Raw genomic sequence first — 14067 nt, forward strand, 5'->3', positions numbered from 1 at the left:
AAACCACAGGTGCTGTAGCGTGCTTAACAGCTCGGCAGCCGTTCTCAGGCCCAGTATGGATTCAACAACATTGTAGAAAGTTGATAAAGGGTACAGTTTCACCGGATAACACGTATATATGTAGCCTAGTTTACACATTAAAAATATATGTCTATAGATCAGGAGGCAGACTCAGATGTTCTCAGGCCCAGTATGGATTTGACCAGATAGTACAAAGTTGAGAAAGGGTACTTTATCACTGGATAGCAGGTATATATAGCATAGTTTAAACATGTAAAATCTCCGTGTTCTCAGTATGGATTACACAGCAATCTAAAAAGTGGAAAAAAGGAAATGCATCTGAGGCATACACAACTATATACTTTTGGTGTTATTTTTAAATCTTCATATATATTTCTGTCTCAGTAATACAGTCCAGCCTCTCCGCAATAGGAAATGAGATGCATACAATTAGTGACATAAAGGCTATTGATTGCAGAAATCTAGGAATTATTATTCACGGGAAAAACTTCTGTCACAATTCTCATTGGCGATGCTGACCCTCAATTAATTTGTGTGTTGAGACAGTGAAAACATTTTTTTTGTGAATAAAGTCTTGCTGTATCGCACTTCCGTTGATTCCATTACTGTTACTCATCTCAATCCAATTTTTATCACAGGGAGCGATGTAAACATGGTGCTGACTGGCTATCATGATCTGTCACGTATCTTTGGAGTGCAAAAGACAGAAGCCACAGGCCGTAGGCGATTCTATTTGATTGGCATGAGAGGGCACATTTTGAAATGTGCGCCGGAATGTCACATGTTTGTGAGTAGGAAAACTGTGAAAGCTGATGATAAACCACCACTGCATGTAATTGTGAGTCGACGTCCATAAGAAATGGAAGCCACTGATCATCTGGAGCTAGAGCCCGGCCAGCAGGACAGGGCATAGCTACATCTTAACCATCATCGTTCAGTTCAATCAATTTGTAGTGGCAGTCCCAGTGAAGGATTTGACAGCCCAGACTACACAGCGGAGGAGCAGGGAGAGGTAAACATTGCAAATGCTGGGGCCCTGCCCAAGCAAGGGGGGCACACTCGTGGGCGTCGGTACTGGCACTGGGCCCCTCATAGTACGGCGGTGTGTCTGACGGCGGGTGTGCACCACCACTGTCAGAGACACTTGATTGCACTATGAGGGACCCTATGCCAGTGCCCGCGCCCAAGAGTCGGCCTACCCACCTGTCCAGGGCAACGGCACTCGCACGGTTTTGTGCGCTAGGTGGTGACCCCAGCCATGGGGGGGCGCCCACTTAGGGAGGTTTACAAAGTGGCATATGTAGATGTGGGTCATTCAGCTTCTGCAAAAGGCGAAATAGGTCAAGTTCGCGGAATAGGAGGAGGACCAAAGCAAGCCATTTTTCTGGCAACCTATGTGTCATCAAGGGAAGGTGGGACAAAATCCTTGGAAACCCATGCATTGTTCATTTTAATGAAGGTTAGATCATCCACATTTTGGGTTGACAGACGGGTCCTTTTTTCTGTCAGGATTGATCCAGCTGCACTGAAGACTCTTTCCGATAGCACACTTGCAGCTGGGCAAGCGAGCTCCTGTAAGGCATATTGTGCCAATTCAGGCCAGGTGTCCAGTTTAGCGGCCCAATAGTCAAAGGGGAATGACCTGTGCGGGAGAACATCGATATGGGAGGAAAAGTAGTTGTTAACCATAGTTGACAACTGCTGTCTCCTGTCACATTCCATCGATGCTGTATTAACAGTTGTGTGAGCGGTCCGTGAAAAATCAGTCCACAACATTGTCATGAAACCAGAGTTGCTTGTTTAGTAGCCAATATTAGGTCAAGGTTCTCCTGTGGCATGATGTTTTGTAATTTGCCTTTATAGCGTGGATCCAGGATGCTGGCCAACCAGTAGTCGTCATCGTTCATCATTTTGGCAATGCGTGGGTCCTTTTTAGGATCTGCAAGGCATAATCTGACATGTGGGCCAATGTTCCCAGTGTCAATGATGCACTGCGAGTGCTGGGTGGAGGAGCACTTTCTGGCAAATCCATATCCCTCCAGTCACGCACAAACCCTGTACCAGACCTTGCCACGCCAACATTTTCACTTGCCCCACGAGATGCATTCTCCTCCCCTAAGTAATCATCCCCATCATCATCCTCCTCCTCCTCTTCTTCCTCCATCTCGTCCAGGAGAGGTCCCTGAGCAGACAATGGCTGAATGTCATCAAGGATTCCCTCCACCTCTTCCTCCTCATCAACATTGGCTGCAGACGCCTGCTCCTTAAGATGCGTCAAAGTTTGCATGAGCAGACGCATAAGTGGGATGCTCATGCTTAGGATGGCATCATCTGCGCTTACCAGCCATGTGCGTTCCTCAAAACACTGAAGGGCTTTACAGAGGTCTTTCAGCTTCGACCACTGCACACCTGTCAACTCCATGTCTGCTCTCAAAGTGCCTGGCCGTGTATCCTCCCACAAATGCATTATGGCCTGCCTCTGCTCGCACAGCCGCTCAACCATGTGCAGGGTGGAGTTCCACCTTGTTGCAATGTCGATAATGAGGCGGTGGTTGGGAAGGTGGAGCAATCGCTGCAGCTTCTGCATACGAATGGAGTGTACAGGCGACCGGCGGATGTGTGCTCACAGTCTTCGCACCTTCTGGAGCAGGGCTGTTAACTCCGGATAATTATTGAGGAAGCACTGCACCACCAGGTTCAAGGTGTGAGCCAAGCAAGGTATGTGGCTGAGTTTTGAAAGGGCTATGGCTGCCACAAAATTACGGCCGTTATCACTAACTACCTTGCCTGCCTCAAGATGTACACTGCCCAGCCATGACTCAGCTTGTCGCTGGAAGTACTAGGCCAGCACCTTGGCGGTGTGTCTGTCGCCCAAACACATCATCTGCAACACAGCCTGCTGACGCTTTCCACTAGCTGCTCGATAGGGGGGACACCTCGTGTGTAACAGTAGCAGCTGCAGATGGAGTGCTCGTACGACTGCGCTCTGTGGACGAGCTTTCGCTTCTGGAGGAGGAGGAGGGCCGAACGCCTACAGTCAACTGTTTCCTATACCGTGGGCTAGGCAGCACTGTCCCACCACCGCTGTCCCCTGTGGGCCCTGCATCCACCACATTAACCCAGTGCGCAGTGATGGACACGTAACGGCCCTGGCCATGCCGACTGGACCATGCATCAGTTGTGAGGTGCACCTTTCCACTCACTGACTGCTTGAGTGCATGGACAATGCGGTCTTTCACATGATGGTGGAGGGCTGGGATGGCTTTGCGAGAGAAGAAGTGGCGACTGGGTAGGTCATAGCATGGTACTGCATAGGCCATGAGTTTGCGGAAAGCTGCGCTTTCCACCAACCGATAGGGCATCATCTCTAACGAGATTAGTTTGGCAATGTGGGCGTTCAAACCCAGTGTACGCGGATGAGAGACTGAGTACTTTCTTGACCTACTCGTAGTGTCTGGGAGGGTGAGCTGGACTTGAGAGCTGCATATGGTGGAAGTAGCGGTGGACAGGGCGGACTGAGAGAGGGTTGATGATGGTTATGGAGTTGGTGTTCTTTCTGATGGCCTAGATTCAGTCTTTTGTTGATATAACAGTGGGATTCCCTGACTGCTGTGGCCTTGCAACGACACCTCAACATTTGCTGCTGTGCTAACCGGTGGGCTTACAGTGGGGGAAACAATGTAGCGTTGCTGACTACCTTCTTTGTGATCAGTTGCACATGTGGTACTTGAGGTTTGGTGTTGTGTCCACGCTTGCAAGTGCATGCTGGTTAAATGTCTAAGCATGCAACTGGTATTCAAATTTTTCAGATTTTTCCCTCGGCTAAGGGTCTTTGCGCCCTTCTTACAGATAACCTTGGCCTGATCATGAGGATATTGTTCAAAAAAGTGCCACACTGCACTCTTCCTACTTTGGCAGACATTTTGCGCCCTAGCACGCTGTGATATTTTGACCCTATGGACAAGCTGTCCAGCAACTCTTTTGATTTTTGGAACCTGTCTTTGGAGTGATCTGGGCCTGCCAGATAACAGCTGTTGCGATGTCGATGTCTGCTGTGGATGCTCCTCCTCCTCATCTGAGCTATTGGAAGCAGCACCCTCTTCCCCCAATGGATGCCAATCTGGGTCAACAACTGGGTCATCCATCACCTCCTCTTCAATGTCATGTGCACCTAACTCTGTGTCACCGTGTATGGTGGTATAGTGTGCGGGAAGGGGCACCTGAGTCTCATCAGGGTCAGAATCTGGCTCTGTACACTGCGAGGACAATGTAGTGCTCTGAGTGAATGTACCAGCAGAATCATCTATCAGTGGCTGTGCACCAGTGCACTCCATGTCAGATTCATATTGGCCTGGGTAATTCACCATTTCACTTGATAATCCAGGCATGGTATGTGAAAACAGCTCCATGGAGTAATCATTAGTATGGCCTGCGTCATCCTTCAATCTTGGTTGGGGTGAAGGATACAAGGAAAGGTGTGGTTCATGAACATGAGCCTCCAATGACGACTCAGTGCTTTTATTTTTTACAACTTCAGAAGAGGAGGCGATAGAGCTGGAGGCTGAGTCAGCAATGTAAGACAAAACTTTTTCCTAAAGCTCTGGCTTTAAAAGCGGTTTGCCAACTCCTAGAAAACTAAGCCTTCGAGGCCTTGTGGAGCCAGATGATGACGCAGGCTTAACACCTCCTGCATTCGGTCCTATTTTGCTTTTGCCACTACCATCAGATCCACCACCAACACCATCATTACCAGCTGCCAACCCCCGCCCAATTCCACGGCCTCTTCCACCAGCCTTCCCCATTTTTGGTAGAAATGTAGATAAAATCCAACAAACTATATAGTAATGTAAAACAAGGTACAAGGTGTCTATAGGACAGGGGAGATTTTGAATTTCTTCACACAACATGTTAGGGCAAGTTAGGATAGGATATGGGTTGAACTAGATGGACTTAAAGTCTCCCTTCAACCTTAATAACTATGTTACTATGTTACTTGTGGACACTGGGCACTTTTGGATTGTGTGAGGCCCACTGAATATCACAGCGCTATGTCACAGGCTCGATGTCGCAGGTGTGAAAAATGTCACTAGAGGATAACTGAGATTTTGAATTTCTGCACACACTTGTGGACACTGGACACTTTTAGATTGTGGATTGTGTGAGGCCCACTGAATGTCACAGGCTCGATGTTGCAGGTGTGAAAAATGTCACTAGAGGATAACGGAGATTTTGAATTTCTGCACACACTTGTGGACACTGGACACTTTTGGATTGTGTGAGGCCCACTGAATATCACAGCGCTATGTCACAGGCTCGATGTCGCAGGTGTGAAAAATGTCACTAGAGGATAACGGAGATTTTGAATTTCTGCACACACTTGTGGACACTGGACACTTTTAGATTGTGGATTGTGTGAGGCCCACTGAATATCACAGCGCTATGTCACAGGCTCGATGTTGCAGGTGTGAAAAATGTCACTAGAGGATAACGGAGATTTTGAATTTCTGCACACACTTGTGGACACTGGACACTTTTGGATTGTGTGAGGCCCACTGAATATCACATCGCTATGTCACAGGCTCGATGTCGCAGGTGTGAAAAATGTCACTAGAGGATAACGGAGATTTTGAATTTCTGCACACACTTGTGGACACTGGACACTTTTGGATTGTGTGAGGCCCACTGAATATCACAGCGCTATGTCACAGGCTCGATGTCGCAGGTGTGAAAAATGTCACTAGAGGATAACGGAGATTTTGAATTTCTGCACACACTTGTGGACACTGGACACTTTTGGATTGTGTGAGGCCCACTGAATATCACAGCGCTATGTCACAGGCTCGATGTCGCAGGTGTGAAAAATGTGACTAGAGGATAACGGAGATTTTGAATTTCTGCACACACTTGTGGACACTGGACACTTTTGGATTGTGTGAGGCCCACTGAATATCACAGCGCTATGTCACAGGCTTGATGTCGCAGGTGTGAAAAATGTGACTAGAGGATAACGGAGATTTTGAATTTCAGCACACACTTGTGGACACTGGACACTTTTGGATTGTGTGAGGCCCAGTGAATATCACAGCGCTATGTCACAGGCAGAAATTGGCTAGTGTATGAGAAACTACAAGGTGTATATAGAATTGGGCAGAATAGGAATCTCCCTAGAGTGTAGGTCTGTAAGAACGGAACAAGTCCTCGACTTATCCTTACAGAGCGACACACAGATAGCTTCACTGTGGCCGTGATAACAGCCGTTACACGGTACTGAGAGAGGAGCGTGCACGTACACGGCTGTCCGGTGTACGTAAAATTGTCAAGCTCCGTGTTTTTTAAGCATACGGACTGACACACGCTGTCTCTCTATAGTTTTGAATGTGATCAAACAGCAAATAAATTTTCTGCTTGAAAACTAGACAAAACTAGAAGGTGCAGGTCTGTAAGAATGGAACATGTCCTCGACTTATCCTTACAGAGCGACACACAGCTTCACTGTGGCCGTGATAACAGCCGTTACACGGTACTGAGAGAGGAGCGTGCATGTACACGGCTGTCCGGTGTACATAAAATTGTCAAGCTCCGTGTTTTTTAAGTATACGGACTGACACACACTGTCTCTCTATAGTTTTGAATGTGATCAAACAGCAAATATATTTAACTGTTTGAAAGCTCGACAAAACTAGAAGGTGCAGGTCTGTAAGAACGGAACATGTCCTCGACTTATCCTTACAGAGTGACACACAGATAGCTTCACTGTGGCTGTGATAACAGCTGTTACATGGTACTGTGTGAGGAGTGTACACCACTGTATGGTGTGAAAAAATGCACGCTCAGTACCTCACCAGGACAAAAAAAAAATTGGGATTGCTTTTAAAAAAGCAGATTGCAGAGCAGTGGGTAAACAGCAATGCAGCTGTCAGGAAGCCTTAGAAGGCAGCCTAACAACCAACACCGCTGATCCAGCAAAATATAGCCTCCACGTGCACTGCACACACAGTGACTGGTGTGTTGTACAGGCAAAATCGCTAGCAGCAGAAGCAGTTTTTGGTGTCTTCTTCCCTGCCTAACGCTCTGCCTACAAAATCATCAGCAGCAGCTCTCCCTATTCTGAGATCAGCATGAGTAACATGGCGGTCGGCGTGCACGCCCTTTTATACCCCCTGTAACACCCACCAAAGCAAGCCAATCACTTGCATGCCCTTCTGAAAGATGGTGGTGACCCCTGCCTATGTCATCACGTTGCCCACAGTGTCCGTGGATCCTGATTGGCTGAAAAAGAGCGCAAAACAAACTTTTGAAATGCGACTTTGGCCCTTAAGTCGCCGACCTCGTGGCCGACCTCATCCTAGGGTCGGGTTTCGTTTCATGTAACACAACTTTGCCAAAAGTCGGCGACTTTTTAAATTTTTCGACCCATTTCGCTCAACTCTAGTCTTGACTATTCTCCCTGTCTATGCCCCCTGGTAACTTTGTCTCGCAGTTACCCTGCTAGGGGTTATCTTGCAGCTCCTAGCTCTGTGGAGTTTAGGCCACGCCCCTAGCAGTCACGTGCTTCAGGTCCTGCGGCTATGAAGTACACATCTACTTGACTGCTGCCTGCTCCACAGGTATCTTTGAGCACTGTTTGCTTTACTCAGGACATACGCACTGGCTCGTGAGCAAGTTCAGTGCGGTGTTCCTGACAACTTTGTATTTTTTTATAGCTCAGTCTTTATGACTCTGCTGTTGCTGTGAAGAGTGTGTATTCTGCCTGACTACATGGTCATGTGATCTTGGGAAGGAGGCTCCCTCACAAAGTCATGCGTCTCCGATGTCATCACAGGTCCTGAACACACAGGAGCAGGAGGACAGACAACATCCTGTTCATTGTGTGCTACTTGCTGAAGAGACTTTGGAGGAAGGCGTCAGCTTTCTTGTTTCAGGAAAAAGAAACTTTCTGAGATACAAAAATCCAGAGGCTTCTACTGCACCTAAAAGAAAGTGGTAACCTGCTGAAGGTGAGAGGAGGGGTCTGCACTTTACCCTTAGCACACACGCTAACAAAGAGTGTACAACCCTAATTGTAAATTGTAATCATTATTTTTTTTCATTTTAGTTTACTGACATCTAATGTTACAATGGCGCAGTCTACATCCAGGGGTTTGACTGACCAAGAAATTGAAGCAATCATTTTTGAAAGTGATGAAAACAGTGAACTTTCTTTGTCTGATGAAGAGTACATGCCACCAGATAATGTCTCTACTTCATCGTCCAGTGATTCTACAGATGATGAAGAAGTAGTGGATCCAGCAGAACGTATAAATAGAGCATCCCAAACTAATGTTTTTTGGAACAGTACTGCTGGGGTTCTTGGAGGCAACCCATCACATAATATTGCAAGAGTTGCTCAAGGAGCTGTAGGAATTCCACAATTCTTGCCCAAAAGAGATGTTTTCTGTACATTTTTTTCAGATGATATTGTAGATGAGGTAGTTTTGTGTACTAACTTTGAAGGAAAACGTATCGCTTCAGGAAGAAAAAAAACATGGAAAAATATAACAAAAGAGGAACTGTATGCTTATGTTGCCCTTACTCTTCTGGCAGGGTGTACAAAACCGTACAATGTTCCTTCCAATCAGAGAATTATTCCTGGACCCTTTTTCAGATCCCCACTATAAAGCTACAATGTCAGTCCATAGATTTGAGAATATTCGGAGAAGCCTTCGTTTTGTTGATAAGAGAACTCGTCCTGTGAGGTTGGAAACAGATACTGTAAATTAGCCCCTATTAGCTACATCTGGAATCTTTTTATCAAGAACTGTACAAAGCCTTACCATTCTAGTGACAGTGCAACTTCTTGCCTTTAGGGGAAAATAAATAACTTGATCCCAAGTACAGAATATATATTCTCTATGGCAATAAATACTGGTGTGACCCCAGGATATAAATGGGGAATAATTCCCTATGGAGCTCCCAAATAACTAAAACACACAAGAAAAAATGGAGCAAAAAATCCATAAATATAACAAGAACTAGGTATAAATCTTGCTTTACTGGTACAAAACAGTGTTAAAAAGACATCTTCACACAGTATTACAAACTGAGACAGAGACTTAAGACACAGGTCAGAATGCACCAAAGTTGGACTACAACGACAAGAAGGACGAAATGATTGGAGAGTTTTCGTGCAAGAGGCAGACAAAATGTTGGCCTGTAGTCATTTTTTACATTATGCTTGGTGTGTCAGCCCTCAACACCTATATTGTTTATAGTGAAACTCATCTAGAATTCCATGACAACAGGAAGGATAAGAGACGTCTATTCTTGACGGAACTTTGCTATGAACTTTTAATGCCTACCATGATGGAGCGAAGCAACAAGAAATGCTTGCCAAGGCAATCTACGGAAGCTATGAGCCGATGTGGTATACATTTTCAGGAACATCCAGAGTCAAGAGAAAAAAAAAGAAAGCGTTGTTATATTTGTCCAGCAAAGAAGGAAAGGAAATAAGAGCGTGTCTGTACTACTTGTGGACAAAATGTCTGCAAGGAACATTCTTCCGAACAGATAACATGTGAAAATTGTTGGGGTCATCAGTAAAGTTGAAAAGGAAAGTTTGAACAGAAATATTCCTGCACCATTTGTACTACAACTTTTATATAAAAAACATTTAGACCAAAAAAATTGTTATTATAAAGAATTATATAGAATGCATATATTGGGTGTTTTAAGCCCGTGTACTTACTTTTTTGTTATTTTTTGCGCATAATTATAATGTTTTGAAATATTCACAATTTAGGCTGCATTCCCACTGGCGCTGGGGTCTGCCAGGAGGGGATCCGTAATGGATCTGACCTTCTGGTAACTCCAGTTAAGGCTTCTGGAATGCCAGGATTCCGCCAGCTTTAGCTGGGGTCACCAGGAGGTCAGATCCATTACGGATCCCCTCCTGGCGGACCCCAGCGCTAGTGGGAATGCATCCTTACTTTGCAATTTTCAAATAAACTTTGAAAAATATTTTTATTTGAGTTATTCCATGTTATTTGCACACAGGCCTAAAAGGCCCCAGATATGTGAAAGTGTAGATTTCTATGGTTATGCGTTCTAGGGTTAATCTTACCTACAATTGTGCACCTGCTCACTATCTTACTAGTTGCCAAAATGTAGTCTACACAGGGCCAATTTATTACATGGTTTGAGGAAATGTCCAATTATTCAAAGATTCTGGGCCGAGGTAATTAAATACACGCAGAGAATCTGGAAGGGTGGGATACCCAAAAATGTACAGGCATGTGATATTCATTTCATTAGCCTGATAGGTGAATCAAATAATAACATATACAGTGCTCCCGATGCCGTACATATTGTTCTGCTCCCGATGCCGTACATATTGTTCTTCTCCCGATGCCGCACATATTGTTCTGCTCCCGATGCCGTACATATTGTTCTGTTCCCGATGCCGTACATATTGTTCTGCTCCCGATGCCGTACATATTGTTCTGCTCCCGATGCCGCACATATTGTTCTGCTCCCGATGCCGAACATATTGTTCTGCTCCCGATGCCGTACATATTGTTCTGCTCCCGATGCCGTACATATTGTTCTGCTTCCGATGCCGTACATATTGTTCTGCTCCCGATGCCGTACATATTGTTCTGCTCCCGATGCCATACATATTGTTCTGCTCCCGATGCCATACATATTGTTCTGCTCCCGATGCCGTACATATTGTTCTGCTCCCGATGCGATACATATTGTTCTGCTCCCGATGCCGTACATATTGTTCTGCTCCCGATGCCGTACATATTGTTCTGCTCCCGATGCCGTACATATTGTTCTGCTTCCGATGCCGTACATATTGTTCTGCTCCCGATGCCGCACATATTGTTCTGCTCCCGATGCCATACATATTGTTCTGCTCCCGATGCCATACATATTGTTCTGCTCCCGATGCCGTACATATTGTTCTGCTCCCGATGCCGTACATATTGTTCTGCTCCCGATGCCGCACATATTGTTCTGCTCCCGATGCCGAACATATTGTTCTGCTCCCGATGCCGAACATATTGTTCTGCTCCCGATGCCGTACATATTGTTCTGCTCCCGATGCCGTACATATTGTTCTGCTTCCGATGCCGTACATATTGTTCTGCTCCCGATGCCGTACATATTGTTCTGCTCCCGATGCCGTACATATTGTTCTGCTCCCGATGCCGTACATATTGTTCTGCTCCCGATGCCGTACATATTGTTCTGCTCCCGATGCTGTACATATTGTTCTGCTGCCGATGCCGTACATATTGTTCTGCTCCCGATGCCGTACATATTGTTCTGCTCCCGATGCCGTACATATTGTTCTGCTTCCGATGCCGTACATATTGTTCTGCTCCCGATGCCGCACATATTGTTCTGCTCCCGATGCCATACATATTGTTCTGCTCCCGATGCCGTACATATTGTTCTGCTCCCGATGCCGTACATATTGTTCTGCTTCCGATGCCATACATATTGTTCTGCTCCCGATGCCGTACATATTGTTCTGCTCCCGATGCCGTACATATTGTTCTGCTCCCGATGCCGTACGTATTGTTCTGCTCCCGATGCCGTACGTATTGTTCTGCTCCCGATGCCGCACGTATTGTTCTGCTCCCGATGCCGCACGTATTGTTCTGCTCCCGATGCCGCACGTATTGTTCTGCTCCCGATGCCGCACATATTGTTCTGCTCCCGATGCCGTACATATTGTTCTGCTCCCGATGCCGTACATATTGTTCTGCTTCCGATGCCGTACATATTGTTCTGCTCCCGATGCCGTACATATTGTTCTGCTCCCGATGCCGTACATATTGTTCTGCTCCCGATGCCGTACATATTGTTCTGCTCCCGATGCCGTACATATTGTTCTGCTCCCGATGCCGTACATATTGTTCTGCTCCCGATGCCGTACATATTGTTTTGCTCCCGATGCCGTACATATTGTTCTGCTCCCGATGCCGTACATATTGTTCTGCTCCCGATGCCGTACATATTGTTCTGCTCCCGATGCCGTACATATTGTTCTGCTCCCGATGCCGTACATATTGTTTTGCTCCCGATGCCGTACATATTGTTCTGCTCCCGATGCCGTACATATTGTTCTGCTCCCGATGCCGTACATATTGTTCTGCTCCCGATGCCGTACATATTGTTCTGCTCCCGATGCCGTACATATTGTTTTGCTCCCGATGCCGTACATATTGTTCTGCTCCCGATGCCGTACATATTGTTCTGCTCCCGATGCCGTACATATTGTTCTGCTCCCGATGCCGTACATATTGTTCTGCTCCCGATGCCGTACATATTGTTCTGCTCCCGATGCCGTACATATTGTTTTGCTCCCGATGCCGTACATATTGTTCTGCTCCCGATGCCGTACATATTGTTCTGCTCCCGATGCCGTACATATTGTTCTGCTCCCGATGCCGTACATATTGTTCTGCTCCCGATGCCGTACATATTGTTCTGCTCCCGATGCCGTACATATTGTTCTGCTCCCGATGCCGTACATATTGTTCTGTTCCCGATGCCGTACATATTGTTCCTCTCCCGATGCCGTACATATCGTTCTGCTCCCGATGCCGCACATATTGTTCTGCTCCCGATGCCGTACATATTGTTCTGCTCCCGATGCCGTACATATTGTTCTGCTCCCGATGCCGTACATATTGTTCTGCTTCCAATGCCGCACATATTGTTCTGCTCCCGATGCCGTACATATTGCTCTGCTCCCGATGCCGTACATATTGTTCTGCTCCCGATGCCGTACATATTGTTCTGCTCCCGATGCTGTACATATTGTTCTGCTCCCGATGCCGTACATATTGTTCTGCTCCCGATGCCGTACATATTGTTCTGCTCCCGATGCCGTACACATTGTTCTGCTCCCGATGCCGTACATATTGTTCTGCTCCCGATGCCGCACATATTGTTCTGCTCCCGATGCCATACATATTGTTCTGCTCCCGATGCTGTACATATTGCTCTGCTGGCAGCTAAGAAATGTATCTTGAGACTCTGGGTGGAGAACATAGTAACATAGTAATATAGTTAGTAAGGCCAGAAAAAGGCATTAGTCCATCCAGTTCAGCCTATAAAATTCTGTCAGAATAAATCCCCAGATCTACGTCCTTCTACAGAACCTAATAACTGTAAGATACAATATTGTTATGCTCCAGGGAGACATCCAGGTCTCTCTTGAACCCTTCGACTGAGTTTGCCATCACCACCTCCTCAGGCAGGGAATTCGAGATTCTCACTGCCCTAACAGTAAAGAATCCTCTTCTATGTTGGTGGAAAAACCTTTTCTCTCCTCCAGATGCAGAGAATGCCCCCTTGTGACCGTCACCTTCCTTGGTATAAACAGATCCTCGGAGAGATATTTGTATTGTCCCCTTATATACTTATACATGGTTATTAGATCGCCCCTCAGTCGTCTTTTTTCTAGACTAAATAATCCTAATTTTGCTAATCTCTCAGGGTATTGTAGTTACCCCATCCCCTTTATTAATTTTGTTGCCCTCCTTTGTACCTGCTCTAGTTCCATTATATCCTTCATGAGCACCGGTGCCCAAAACTGTACACAGTACTCCATGTGCGGTCTAACCAGAGATTTGTACAGAGGCAGTATAATGCTCTCATCATGTGTATCCAGACCTCTTTTAATGCACCCCATGATCCTGTTTGCCTTGGCAGCCGCTGCCTGGCACTGGCTGCTCCAGGTAAATTTATCATTAACTAGGATCCCCAAGTCCTTCTCCATGTCAGATTTACCCAGTGGTTTACCGTTCAGTAAATAATTTTAAAAAAATAGAGATATACTTACCCTCTGTCGGCCCCCATAGTCCTCTCGGTCCTTAGTGATGCTGCTAGCAACTTCCGTTCCCAGGGATGCATTGCGCGAATGATGTCTGATGACGTAGCGGTCATGTCACCGTGATGTTGCAAAGGTCATTTGTGCAATGCATCCCTGGGAACGGAACTTGCTGGCACGCCGCTGAGGGCCGGGAGGACTCCGGGGGCTGACAGAGG

This window comes from Dendrobates tinctorius, unplaced genomic scaffold (assembly GCF_039654945.1).
Source record: "Dendrobates tinctorius isolate UK_male_01 unplaced genomic scaffold, ASM3965494v1 ptg000456l, whole genome shotgun sequence".
In the NCBI taxonomy this organism is placed as follows: Eukaryota; Metazoa; Chordata; class Amphibia; order Anura; family Dendrobatidae; genus Dendrobates; species Dendrobates tinctorius.